At 37.5% G+C, this 15,105-nt stretch overlaps 1 protein-coding gene across 1 annotated transcript in view; it reads right to left on the minus strand.

The window, feature by feature from the left end:
* The window catches only part of UPRT (uracil phosphoribosyltransferase homolog), a 139,397-nt gene that overhangs the window by 78,300 nt on the left and 45,992 nt on the right, over positions 1 to 15,105 (minus strand). The window contains exon 4 of the mRNA XM_025372313.1: positions 1,552 to 1,711. The gene's annotated coding sequence lies outside the window, so the exon portion shown is untranslated. The remainder of the gene's footprint in view (positions 1 to 1,551; positions 1,712 to 15,105) is intronic.

Raw genomic sequence — 15,105 nt, forward strand, 5'->3', positions numbered from 1 at the left:
TATGACATGCTAAGAATATTGGGGACCCAATAGCCCTTTCCTTGATTTTTGAGGCAGTCATTCCACATCAGGAGAGGTAAGCTGAGAAGATCTCAAACTACTGAAACCCCTCCACTGAGTGTTCTGCTCCTAGAGTGAAAGTGTTATTCAGAAGCTTGCCATTGTTCTCACCTCCAGCTACAGAACCTTGCTTAGAGATTTTGCCTGAGTGTGGGGAGAGTGAGGGAAAGAAGCAGGCTATCAAACAGGTAGTTCCCAGTCTCTTCCCCAAGAAGCTTAATTCATTTGCAACGAGTGTAGAGGCATTTAAACCTAAGAGCCCTCTCAAAAACAGTGAAAGTTGTGGTGAAAGGGAATCAAGAGGATATTCATTCCTCTAATGAAAATATAGCCTGGAATATAGGCCAGTAAGTATGCAGGAGAAAACCAGGGAATAAAACACATAGGAGGGGCCTGCCTGGGTTCAGAATAAGTACTACCTCAGGAACTATTCCTTAGAAGGAGATACAAATTGATTAGATTAGTTCATAGTTGAATTTCTGCTCCAAGACACTGTAAAATAGGAGCTAAATGGCTGGATGTGATCAGGGAAAACATGGAAGATAACTATACCAATACCACTATGATTCCAAGGTAACCGTGGAATACTCAAAACTTTGCCCTCCTGAGGAGCAACATCAGAGACCTAACAGTGTGAGTGGTAAGGAGGAGGGAAGGGAGATAGAGGTCACTGAAATAATTTATTCTAAAAAAATTAAGAAGGAAATAATAACAAGTTGTGGGAGCAGTACTAATATTTGCTACAATATGTTCTCAAATGTCCAGTTTCCAACAAAAAATTTTGAGGCATGCAGAGAAACAGCAGAGTATGACACATACACTGGGGGTTGGGGGAAACAGGCAACAGAAGTTGCCTGTGAGAGTGACTAGAAACTGGATTTAACAGGAAAATTTTGCAAATTAGCCATTATAATATATTCAAAGAACTAAAGTAAAGCTTGATTAGAGGCATAAAGGAGATATAATGACAGTGTCACATCAAATAGAGAATGTCAATAAAGAGAATTTTTTTAAACAACCAAATGAGAATTCTGGAATTGAAAAGTACAATAACTGATATATAAAAAAATCACTGTAGGACCTCAACAGTAGGTTTGGATTTGCAGAAAAAAGAAATAATGAACTTGGAGAACTATTGATAGAGGTTATGCATGCAGAGATTAAAAAAAAATGAAGAAAAATAGGAGGGAAAGCAAGATGACTGAATAGAAGCCTCCACTGATCTTCCACTCCATAGGAACACCAAATTTAACAGTGATTCACACACAAAAAAACCTTCCTGAGAACCAAAAATCAAATGAGTGATCACAGTACCTGGTTTTAACTTCATATCACTGAAAGTGGTACTGAAGAGGGTAGGAAATACAGTCTTGAATTGCTGACACCACCCCTCCTCCATCCCCAAGCAGTGACCACGTGGTACAGAGAGATAATCTGTGCATTTGGGAGAGGGAAACTGCAGTGATTGTGGGACTTTGCATTAAAACTTACTGCTGCCCTGTCAGTGGAAAGTAACATGGGGCAGAACTCAGGTGACGCCCACAGAGGGAGCATTTACAGACATTCTAGCCAGAGTGGAATCACCCATCTCTCCAGTAAGAACTTGAGTTTCAGCAAGCTTCACCACAGTGGGCTAAAGTGCTCTGGGGTCCTGAATAAACATAAAAAGTAGTTAAGGCCACAAGGACTGCTAGTCTAGGAAAGTTCTAGTGCGATGCTGAGCTTGAAGCCAGTAAACTTGGGGAGCACATGACCTAGTGTGACACCAAGGAGGGACGCTTAAAAAGTGCCTGTGCCACCCCTCCCCCAACACCAGACAGCCAGCCTAATGTGAAGCTCCAAAAAGACTCCTTCTGCTTGAGGAAAGAAGAGGGAAGAGCAAAGTGAATTTTGCCTTGTAACTTGGCCACTAGCTCAGCCACAGCAGGATAGGGCAGCTGACAGAGTCATGAGGACCCCATTCCAAGCGCTAGCTCCTGCATAACATTTTGAGACACACCTTGGGCCAAAAGGAAACCCAGTGCCTTGAAGGGAAGGACCCAGTCCTGAAAAGATTCATCAACTGTTGACTAAGGAGCCCTTGAACCCTAAATAATCACCAGCAATAGCCAGGTACTATTTGCCGTGGACCTCTGGCAAGACTCCAAAAATGTGCTGGTTTCAGATGTGACCCATAACATTCCTACATATGGTGGCTATGGGAGAGACTTCTGCTTGAGAATAGCAGAGGAAAGAGTAAAGGGGATTTTGTCTTGTAGGTTAGGTACCAGCTCAGCCACAGTGGGAAAGAATACCAAGTGGGCTCTTGCAGTCACTGATTCCAGACCTTGGCTCTTAGATGGCATTTCTGGACCTGCATTGGGCCAGAGGTAAGCCCATTGCCCCAAAGGGTGGCAGAATTTGCCACAAGCTGATTAAAGAGCCCTTGGGCCTTAAGTGAATACCAGTGGTAGCCTGGCAGTGTTCCCCATGGGCCTGTGGGGTGGTGGCCATGGGAAGAGAATCCTCTGCCTATGAAAATGGGAGGAAAAAGAAGGAAGGACTTTGTCTTGTGGTTAGGGTATCAGCTCAGGTACAGTAGAGTAGAGCACATGGCAGATTTGTAAGGTTTCTGACTCTAGGTCCTAGCTCCTGGATGGCATCTCTGGACATACCCAGGACCCAGGAGAACTTGCCACCAGAAGGGAAGAACAGAAGCCTGGCTGGCTTTGTCACCTGCTGATTGGAGAGCCCTAGAGCCTTGAGCATACATAGGCAGTGGCCAGGTAGTGGTTACAGCGGGTCCTTGATGAGACTCAATGGTGTGCTGGCTTCAGTTCTCATCCAGTACAGTCCTAGTGTGATGGCCACAGCAGTACTTGTGTCACTCCTGCTCCTCCCCTAGCTCCAGGCAGCTTAGCACAGGGGGAGAGACTTCATTTGTTTGGGAGAAAATAAAGGAAAGAATAAGAGTCTCTGCCCGGTAAACCAGAAAATTGTTGCAGATTTTATCCAAGACAACAAAGGCAGTACTTCTATGAGTCTGCAAGAACCACAGCACTGCTAGACTTGGAATGCCCTCTAATACAGATATGGAAGCAGTGACCAAAAACTTTGATCACAACAACTAAGTACTTACAAATACCTGAAAAGCCTTCTCAAGAAGGACAGGTACAAAGAAGCCCAGACTGCAAAACTACAATAAATACCTAACCACTTAGTGCCCAGAAACTGTTCATCAAACATCCACAAGCATCAAGACTATTCAGGAAAACATGACCTCACCAAATGAATTAAATAAGGTACCAGGCATCAATCCCAGAGAGACAAATAAACGTGGCCTTTCAGAAAGAGAGTTCAAAATAGCTGTTTTGAGGAAGCTCAAATAAATTCAAGATAACACAGAGAAGCGAATCAGAATCCCTATCTGATACATTTAACAAAGAGATTGAAATAATTTAAAAGAAGCAAGCAGAAATTGTGGTGTTGCAAAAAGCAGTTGACATATACTGAAGAATGCATCAGAATTGATTAACCAGAAGGAAGAATTAGTGAGCTTGAAGACAGGCTATAGGAAAATACACAGTCAGAGGAGACAAAAGAAAAAAGAATATAAAACAATGAAGCATCCCTATGAGATCTAGAAAATAGCCTCAAAGGGGCAAATATAATAGTTATTGGCCTTAAACAGGAGGTAGAGAAACAGATATGGGTAGAAAGTTTATTCAAAGGGATAACAGAGAATGTCCCAAACCCACAGAAAGATATCAATATTTATGTACAAGAAGGTTATAGAACACCAAGTAGATTTAACCCAAAGAATACTACCTTGAGGCATTTAATAGTCACTCCCAAAGGTCAACAATAAACAAAGAATGCTAGAAGCTGCAAGAAAAAAGAAAAAAAAAAACAAACAAAAAATAGACAATGCAGCATCTGGCAGCAGGTTTTCCAATGGAAACCTTACAGGTGGGGAGAGAGTGGCATAACATATTTAAAGTGCTAAAAGAAGAAACATGCTTATACTAGAATACTATATCCCATAAAAATATCTTTTAAACGTAAAAGAAAAATGCTTTCCCAGACAAATGAAAACTGAGGCATTTCATCAACACCAGACCTGTCCTATAAGAAATGTTAAAGGGAGTTACTTAATCATAAACAAAATGATGTTAATGAGCAACAAGAAATCATCTGAAAGTATGAAACTCACTGATAATAGTGAGTATGGAGAAAAACATATAATATAACATTGTATTTGTGTTGTGCAAACTATTTATATCTTAAGTAGAAGGACTAAAAGATGAACAGATCAAAAATAACTACAAAAAACTTTTTAAGACATAGACAGTAAAATAAGATATAAATAGAAAAAACAAAAAGTTAAAAAGCAGGGAGATGAAGTTAACATGTAGAGTTTATATTACTTTTTTCATTGCTTCTTAGTTAATTTTTTATGCAATCAGTATTAAGTTGTAATCCGTTTAAAATAATGGGTTATACAATAGTATTTGCAAGCATCATGGCACCCTCATATCAAAAAATGTACAATCGATCGAAAAACGTAAAAAGCAAGAAATTAAAACACACCACCAAAGAAAATCACCTCCACTAAAAGGATTACAGGAAGGAAGGAAAGAAGGAAGAGAAGGTCACAAAACAACCAGAAAACAATAAATAAATGGCAATAGTAAGTCCTTATTTATCAATAATAACATTGAATGTAAATGGACTAAATCAAATGAGAAAGAGTGGCTGATGGATTAAAAATCAAGATGCATTGATCTGTTGCCTACAAGAGACACATTTCACCTATAATGACACACATAGACTGAAAATAAAAGGATGGAAAATGATATTTTATACTAGTAGAAACCAAAAAAGAACAAGTGTAGTTATATCAGAAAAAATAGATTTCAAACAAAAGGTATAAGAAGAGACAAAGAAGGTCACTGTATAATGATAAAGAGATCATTTCAGCAAGAATATATAACATGGTAAATATATATGCACTCAATACTGGTGCACCCACATATATAAAGCACATATTGTTAGAGCTAAAGAGAGAGACCCCAAAACAATGATCGTTGGAGACTTCAGCACTCTACTTTCAGCATTAGAAAGATCATCCAGGCTGAAAATCAACAAAGAAATATCAGACTTGATAATCACTATAGAACAAATGGATCTAATTGATATTTATGGAACATTTCATCCAATGACTGCAGAATACACATTATTTATGTTATATTATAGTGTAGATTAAGTCTGGTGTTTTTTGTTGATTTTTTATCTGGAAGATCTGTCCAATGCTGAAAGTGGGGTGTTGAATTCTCCAGCTATTATTGTATTGGGGTCTGTATTTCTCTTTAACTCTAATAATAATGGCTTTATATATCTGGGTGCTCCAGTGTTGGGTGCATATATTTACAATTCTTATATCCTCTCGCTGAATTGGCCCCCATCTGTTTTTTGCTTTTTTGCTCATTAAAATATTGTGTCATTGGAAAGAGGAAGAATGTATTGAATTCCAGTGGTATCATTGTTTAGTCTTATATTTATTTATTTATTATATTTATTATAGTTTGGAGTAAAGCATTCCATAGTTTAGGATTACAACAAAAACTCTTGATGAAACCCACCTATTATCTCTCTGTTACTGAAACCACACAAAAGAGTTTTGTTGTCTGCATCTGAGAATGATAGCATCAAGATCCTTGCATATGTGGAACTACCTTCTGTTTTTGCATTTAGCCTAATACAGTATTGAATTAACACCTCTTTACCTTCTTATATTTCATACTGGGGAAATTTAAATCCACATGCTGTGTCCGTGGCATGAAGCCTTGCCTTTCAATTACTTTGTCTTTCCGAGATCTGTATGGGCTACTTATTGATCATGAATTAAATTGAACTCCATTCAGAGGCAAATGAAATGGGCTGTTAGGCAGAGAATTCAATTAGAAGGCAGAAGACCTGTCGAAAACTTGAAGGCCTTAACACCTTGTGCCACAATATCCAAGTGTTTTATCATAAACTCCTTCCATTTTTGTAAAACACTCTTTTTGTGCTGCTCAATACCTTAACCAAAATTAACTTTTCCTCCCTGTCGACACCACTCATGACTACAACAGTGTCCCTAAAATGCTCCACTGACTCGTGAACCAGGTCTTCTCAGACCAAGGCTACCATCTCCTAATTCTTTTTTTGAAAATACTTATTTCTTCTCCTCTAGGTTAAAGTTTGCTTAACAGTATATTATTTTCCAGCTAGATGGTCAAACAGAATGTGCCAACATGTATATCCAAACTAGTCGTCCAGTGTTTCTCAAAACCTTAAAAAATGAATGCTATCCTTTCGAGGGCACAGCTTTCATTCAAAACCAAAAATACTCCTGTGTGGTACAGAATATACTATTTCATGTAATTAATGCTTTTATCTTCTATGTTTTCTAGCTGCTACCACCAGCACCACAACCTACAAGTAGACTCAGGAAATTATCCAGCCATTCTTGCTTTGTTCCTGATCTTAGAGGGAAAAGTTCTTATTTCTCACCAGTAAGTATGATGTTAGCTGTGCATTTTGTGTATATATTCTTATGAAGTTGAAGAAGTTCCCTTCTATTCTGAATTTGCTGAGATTTGTTTTCATGGGAGTTGAATTTTGTCAAATATTTTTTTCTGTGCTTATTGAATATGATTATGTAATTTTTCTTCTTTAGCTTATTGATGTGATTTATTACATTAATTGATTTTCAAATGTTGGACTAACTTTGCATGCCTGGGAAAATTACCACTTGATTGTGGTATATAGTTATTTTTCTGTATTGTTAGATTTGATATGTTAATGTTCTATTGAGAATTTTTGCATTTATGCTCATCAGAAATATTGGTCTATAGTTTTATTTTCTTGTAATGTCTTTGATTTTGTTATTACGGTAATGCTGGCTTTATAATATGAATTAGAAATTATCTTTGCTTTTATCTTCTGAAAAATATTACAAATAATTGGTATTATTTCTTCCTTAAATGTTTGTAGAATTCCCCAGTGAACATAACTGGACCTGGTACTTTTGGTTTGGGGAGGTTATTGATATTTATTTAATATATTTTAAAACTATTTTTATTATTTCTTTAAATTTCAACTTTTATTTTAGATACAGGGAGTACATGTGCAGGTTTGTCACATGGTTATATTGCATGATGCTGAGGTTTATGGTATGGATCCTGTCACCCAGGTAGTGAGCATAGTAGCCAATAGGTAATTTTAATGTCTGTAATGGATATAGGGCTAGTCAAATTATATATTTATTTTGCATGACTTTTGTTAGATTGTGCCTTTTAAGAAATGGGTCATCCAGGTTATCAAATAATGAATATAGAGTTGTTCATAATATTTCTTTCTTACCCTTTTAATGTCCATGGGATCTTTAGTGATGTCCCCTCTTTCATTTCTGATATTATTAATTTGTGTCTTCTCACTTTCTTTCTTAGCCTGGCTACAGGCTTATCAATTTTATTGATCTTTTCAAAGAACCAGCATTTGGTTTTGCTGATTCTCTTTATTAATTTCCTGTTTTCAATGTCATTGATTTCTGATCTGATCTGTATTATTTCTTTTCTTCTGCTAACTTTGGATTCAATTTGCTTCCTTTTTTTTCTAGTTTCTTAAGGTGTAAGCTTAGATTATTGATTTTGTTTGTTTTTTCTTTTCTCATATGTGCCTTCAGTGCTATAAATTTCCCTCTCAGCACTGCTTTCACTGCATGCCACAAATTTGGATAAGCTGTCATTTCATTTTCAATTAGCTCAAAATATTTTTAAGTTTCTATTAAGATTTCTTCTTCTAAAAAAAAGATATCTTCTGTAAACAAAACCATGTTATTTGGAGATAAGTATATATCCATGAAACTATCAGCACAATTGATGAATTGATGCCATAAAACTACCTGTCACTTTCAAAAGTTTTCTCCTGCCTTCTTATTTATTCGTGTGTGTGTGTGTGTGTGTGTGTGTGTGTGTGTGTGTGTGTGTTGAGAACACTTAATATAAGATCTACCTTCTTAGCAAATTTTTTTGAGACAAAGCCTTACTCTTTCACCCAGGCTTGAGGGCAGTGGCACAATCATGGCTCACGCAGCCTTGAACTCCGGGGCTCAATCAATCCTCCCATCTCAGTCTCCTGAGGAGCTGGAACTATAAGTGCACACTGCCACACTGAGCTAATTTATTTTTTATTTTTTGTAGAACCAAGTTCTTGCTGTTTCCCAGGCTGGTCTCAAACTGCTGGATTCAAGTGATCCTCCTGCCTCAGCCTCTCAAAGTGTTGAAATTACAGGCATGAGCCACCACACCTAGCTAAAATTTTAAGTATACAATACAGTATTATTAGCCATAGGCTCTATGCTGTACAATATATCCCTAGGACTTATTCAACTTATATAACTGAAAATTGTATTCTTTGTCTAATAACTTTGATTCCGCCTCATCGTGTTCCCTTCAACAACCATTCCTCTCTCTGCTTCTATGAGTTTGACTATTTTAGATTCATCACACAGGTGGTATTATGCAGTATTTATCCTTGTGAAGGTGTTTGGCTAATTTCACTTAGACTATTATCCTCCACACTCATCCATATGTCACAAATGTCAGGATTTCCTTCTTTCAAAAGGCTGAATAATATTTCATTGTATGTGTATATTACATTTTCTTTATCCATTCATCTATCAATAAACATTTACATTGAGTCTCTTTGGCTTGTGCATTATTTAGAAGTCTGTTGTTTGACTGCCAAGTATTTGGGGATTTTCCAGCTATCTTTCTGTTATTAACTTCTCATTTAATTCCATTGTGGTTTGAGAGCAGACATTGTATGATTCATAGCCATACAAATTTGTTAAGGTGTTTTGTGGCCCAGAATGTCATCAGTCTTGGCAAATGTTTTGTGTTAGCTTGAGAACAATGTATAATCTACTGTTGTTTGATGAAGTACCTTTTAATTGGTGTTAATTAAATCTATTTGATTAATGGTGCTGTTGATTTTCTCTAGGTCCTTATTAATTTTCTGCCTGTTAAATCTGTCCATTACTGAAAAAGACATGTTAAAGTCTCCAATTATAATAGTGAATGTATCTATCCCCTTTTACAGTTTTATCATTTTTTGCCTCATATATTTTGATCCTTTTGTTAGGTACCTACACATTAAGGATTGTTAGCCCTGTTGTATAATTGGCCCTCATCATTATGTAGTAAACCTCTTTATCCTGATACTTTTTTTTTTTTTTTTGCTCTGAAGTCTGCTTTGTCTGAAATTAATACAGCTACTGCCACTTTATTTTTATTAGTATCAACATGGCATATCATTCTCCATCCATTTTCCTTTATATATATATATATGTGTGTTTATATTTAAAGTGGATTCCTTATAGAAACTATATGTCTGGGCATTGCTTCTTGACTCCCTCTGACAATTTCTGTCTTTTAATTGGGTTATTTAGACCATTGACATTTAAAGTGATTATTTGTAAAGGTCTAAACTTTACTTTGCTTACTAAAACTCATAGATTTTGTTGCCAAAAATAGGATTTTTAAAGCCTGAGAGAGAAAAAGTAATCATTTTTTATAAATCTGTTATAGACCAGTCTCAAGAGATACATTTATATCAGTGTTTAACAGAAGTTCAAGATTCAGACCAAAATGCACGCATATATAACCCCTTACTTGACTCTTGCAATAAATTCAGGTGCTAAAAGACCATTTAATGTTTATAAAATCCATTATTTAACTACAGCACTTTGGCTCTATCATGTATGTTACTGGCATGTTTGAGTTATTAAGTCAGACTGCATTCAAAATAGCACACGGCTGCAATTCAGTGTGAGAAGACTGCCTATAAAACACCTGCTTAATCCCATTTACTCTTTATAACCAGAGACTTTCAGACTGCACTTTACAATGAATGTGCCCAGAATCTTGATTTCCTATATGTCTAAATTCTGCAATGTCTATATTTCAAATATAAACCTAGCCAACTACTTTTTATTTTATTTTATTTTATTTTAAGGTCAAAGGATACATGTGCAGGACGTGCAGGTTTGTTACATAGGTAAATGTGTGCCATGGTGGTTTGCTGCACCTAACAAGCCATCACCTAAGTATTAAGCCCTGCATACATTCACTATTTATCCTGATATTCTCCCTACCCCCACACCCCCAACAGGCCCCAGTGAGTGTTGTTCCCCTTCCTGTGTCCATGTGTTCTTATTGTTCAGCTCCCACATATGAATGAGAATATGCAGTGTTTGGTTTTCTGTTCCTGGGTTAGTTTGCTGAGGATAATGGCTTCCAGCTTCATCCATGTCTCTGCAAAGGACATGATCTCATTCCTTTTTATGGCTATATAGTATTCCATGGTGTATACGTACCACATTTTCTTTATCCAATCTATCATTGATGGGCATTTGGGTTGATTCCATGTCTTCACTATTGTGAATAGTGCTGCAGTGAACATACACATGCATGTATCTTTATAATAGAATGATTTATATTCCTTTGGGTATATACCCAGTAATGGGATTCCTGGATCAAATAATATTTCTGGTTCTAGATCCTTGAGGAATCACCAAACTGTCTTCTACAATGGTTAAAGTAATTAACATTCCCACTGACAGTGTAAAAGCATTTCTATTTCTCCACAGCCTCACCAGCATCTGTTGTTTTTGACTTTTTTTTTTTTTCGATCTGGATGCCTTTTATTTTATTTTTTCTTGCCTATTGAACTAAAAACCTGTAGTACAATGATGAGTAGAAGTGGTAAGAACAGATATACTTGACTTGTTCATCAGTTTAGAAGAAAAGCATTCAGTCTTTTATGATTATTAAGTATGACATAGCTATAAGATTTTCATAGATGTCCTTTATCAGGTTGAGAAAGGTTCCACCTACTTTTTTTTTTTTTAAGACATTCAAATCACCTTTTATTCTTAAGAAGTGTCATTGAATTCAGTTAACACCTTATCAAGGGCTAATAAAACCTTTCTTTGAAGATGTAAATGATTAAGACCTAGTCCTTGTACAGTCATTTTTGAATCTTAGAAGTTCGGAATCAAGTTAATTTCTAAATTTTTTTTTCATGGTCTTTTTTATTATTATTATTATACTTTAAGTTCTAGGGTACATGTGCATAACGTGCAGGTTTGTTATATATGTATACTTGTGCCATGTTGGTGTGCTGCACCCATCAACTCGTCAGCACCCATCAACTCGTCATTTACATCAGGTATAACTCCCAATGCAATCCCTCCCACCTCCCCCCTCCCCATGATAGGCCCTGGTGTGTGATGTTCCCCTTCCCGAGTCCAAGTGATCTCATTGTTCAATTCTCACCTCTGAGTGAGAACATGTGGTGTTTGGTTTTCTGTTCTTGTGATAGTTTGCTGAGAATGATGGTTTCCAGCTGCATCCATGTCCCTACAAAGGACACAAACTCATCCTTTTTTATGGCTGCATAGTATTCCATGGTGTATATGTGCCACATTTTCTTAATCCAGTCTGTCACTGATGGACATTTGGGTTGATTCCAAGTCTTTGCTATTGTGAATAGTGCCGCAATGAACATACGTGTGCATGTGTCTTTATAGCAGCATGATTTATAATCCTTTGGGTATATACCCAGTAAAGGGATGGCTGGGTCATATGGTACTTCTAGTTCTAGATCCTTGAGGAATCGCCATACTGTTTTCCATAATGGNCCTGATTGCCCTAGCCAGAACTTCCAACACTATGTTGAATAGGAGTGGTGAGAGAGGCCATCCCTGTCTTGTGCCAGATTTCAAAGGGAATGCTTCCAGTTTTTGCCCATTCAGTATGATATTGGCTGTGGGTTTCTCATAAACAGCTCTTATTATTTTGAGATACATTCCATCAATACCGAATTTATTGAGCGTTTTTAGCATGAAGGGCTGTTGAATTTTGTCAAAGACCTTTTCTGCATCTATTGAGATAATCACGTGGTTTTTTTCTTTTGTTCTGTTTATATGCTGGATTACGTTTATTGATTTGTGTATGTTGAACCAGCCTTGCATCCCAGGGATGAAGCCCACTTGATCATGGTGGATAAGCTTTTTGATGTGCTGCTGGATCCGGTTTGCCAGTATTTTATTCAGGATTTTTGCAGCAATGTTCATCAGGGATATTGGTCTAAAATTCTCTTTTTTTGTTGTGTCTCTGCCAGGCTTTAGTATCAGGATGATGTTGGCCTCATAAAATGAGTTAGGGAGGATTCCCTCTTTTTCTATTGATTGGAATAGTTTCAGAAGGAATGGTACAAGCTCCTCCTTGTACCTCTGGTAGAATTCAGCTGTGAATCCATCTGGTTCTGGACTTTATTTGGTAGGTAGGCTATTAATTATTGCCTCAATTTCAGAGCCTGCTATTGGTCTATTCAGGAATTCAGCTTCTTCCTGGTTTAGTCTTGGGAGAGTGTAAGTGTCCAGGAAATTATCCATTTCTTCTAGGTTTTCTAGTTTATTTGCATAGAGGTGTTTACAGTATTCTGTGATGGTAATTTGTATTTCTGTAGGATCGGTGGTGATATCCCCTTTATCATTTTTTATTGTGTCTATTTGATTCTTCTCTCTTTTCTTCTTTATTAGTCTGGCTAGCTGTTTATCAATTTTGCTGATCTTTACAAAAAACCAACTCCTGGATTCACTGATTTTTTGGAGGGTTGTTTTGTGTCTCTATCTCCTTCAATTCTGCTGTGATTGTAGTTATTTCTTGCCTTCTGCTAGCTTTTGAATGTGTTTGCTCTTGCTTCTCTAGTTCTTTTAATTGTGACGTTAGGGCGTCAATTTTAGATCTTTCCTGCTTTCTCTTGTGGGCGTTTAGTGCTATAAATTTCCCTCTACACACTGCTTTAAATGTGTCCCAGAGATTCTGGTATGTTGTATCTTTGTTCTCATTGGTTTCAAAGAACATCTTTATTTCTGCCTTCATTTCGTTATGTACCCAGTAGTCATTCAGGAGCAAATTGTTCAGTTTCCATGTTGAGTGGTTTTGATTAAATTTCTTAGTCCTGAGTTCTAGTTTGATTGCACTGTGGTCTGAGAGACAGTTTGTTATAATTTCTGTTCTCTTACATTTGCTGAGGAGTGCTTTACTTCCAACTATGTGGTCAATTTTGGAATAAGTGAGATGTGGTGCTGAGAAGAATGTATATTCTGTTGATTTCAGGTGGAGAGTTCTGTAGATGTCTATTAGGTCCACTTGGTGCAGAGATGAGTTCAATTCCTGGATATCCTTCTTAACTTTCTGTCTCGTTGATCTGTCTAATGTTGACAGTGGGGTGTTAAAGTCTCCCATTAGTATTGTATGGGAGTCTAAGTCTCTTTGTAAGTCTTTAAGGACTTGCTTTATGAATCTGGGTGCTCCTGTATTGGTCGCATATATATTTAGGATAGTTAGCTCTTCCTGATGAATTGATTCCTTTACCATTATGTAATGGCCTTCTTTGTCTCTTTTGATCTTTGATGGTTTAAAGTCTGTTTTATCATAGACTAGGATTGCAACCCCGGCTTTTTTTTGTTCTCCATTTGCTCGGTAGGTCTTCCTCCATCCCTTTGTTTGGAGCCTATGTGTATCTGCATGTGAGATGGGTCTGCTGAATACAGCAAACTGATGCTTCTTAACTCTTTATCCAATTTGCCACTCTGTTTCTTTTTATCGGACCATTTAGTCCATTTACATTTAAGGTTAATATTGTTATATGTGAACTTGCTCCTGTCATTATGATATTAGCTGGTTATTTTGCTCACTAGTTGATGCAGTTTCTTCCTAGCATCGATGGACTTTACATTTTGACATGTTATTGCATTGACTGGTACCTGTTGTTTCTTTCCATGTTTAGTGCTTCCTTCAGGATCTCTTGTAGGGCAGGTCTAGTGGTGACAAAATCTCTAAGCAGTTACTTGTCTGTAAAGGATTTTATTTCTCCTTCACTTATGAAACTTAGTTTGGCTGGATATGAAATTTTGGTTTGAAAATTCTTTTCTTTAAAAATGTAGAATATTGGCCCCCACTCTCTTCTGGCTTGGAGAGGTTCTGCTGAGAGATCTGCTGTTAATCTGATGGGCTTCCCTTTGTGGGTAACCCAACCTTTCTCTCTGGCAGCCCTTAACATTTTTTCCTTCATTTCAACTTTGGTGAATCTGACAATTATGTGTTTTTGAGTTGCTCTTCTCAAGGAGTATCTTTCTGGCATTCTCTGTATTTCCTGAATTTGAATGTTGGCCTACCTTACTAGGTTGGGGAAGTTCTCCTGGATGATATTATGCAGAGTGTTTTCCAACTTGGTTCCATTTTCCCCATTACTTTCAGGCACACCAATCAGACGTAGATTTGGTCTTTTCACATAATCCCATATTTCTTGGAGGCTTTGTTCATTTCTTTTTACTCTTTTTTCTTTACACTTCTCTTCTCGCTTCATTTCATTCATTTGATCTTCAATCGCTGATACTCTTTCTTCCAGTTGATCCAGTCGGTTACTGAAGGTTGTGCTTTTCTGCACTGCTTTGTCCCCATCATTGTGGTTTTATCTGCCTTTGGTCTTTGATGATGGTGACATACTGATGGGGTTTTGGTGTGGGTGTCCTTTCTGTTTGTTAGTTTTCCTTCTAACAGTCAGGACCCTCAGTTGTAGGTCTGTTGGAGTTTGCTTGAGGTCCACTCCAGACCCTGTTTGCATGGGTATCAGCTGCAGAGGCTGCAGAAGATAGAATATTGCTGAACAGCGAGTGTTGCTGTCTGATTCTTGCTCTGGAAGCTTCATCTCAGGGGTGTACCCCGCCATGTGAGGTGTGAGGTGTCGGTCTGCCTCTAGTGGGGGATGTCTCCCAGTTAGGCTACTCAGGTGTCAGGGACCCACTTGAGCAGCCAGTCTGTCTGTTCTCAGATCTCAGCCTCTGTGCTGGGAGATCCACTGCTCTCTTCAAAGCTGTCAGACAGGGGCATTTACCTTTGCCGAGTTTTCTGGTGCCTTTTGTTTAGGTATGCCCTGTCCCCAGAGGAG

This window comes from Theropithecus gelada, chromosome X, assembly GCF_003255815.1.
Source record: "Theropithecus gelada isolate Dixy chromosome X, Tgel_1.0, whole genome shotgun sequence".
In the NCBI taxonomy this organism is placed as follows: domain Eukaryota; kingdom Metazoa; phylum Chordata; class Mammalia; order Primates; family Cercopithecidae; genus Theropithecus; species Theropithecus gelada.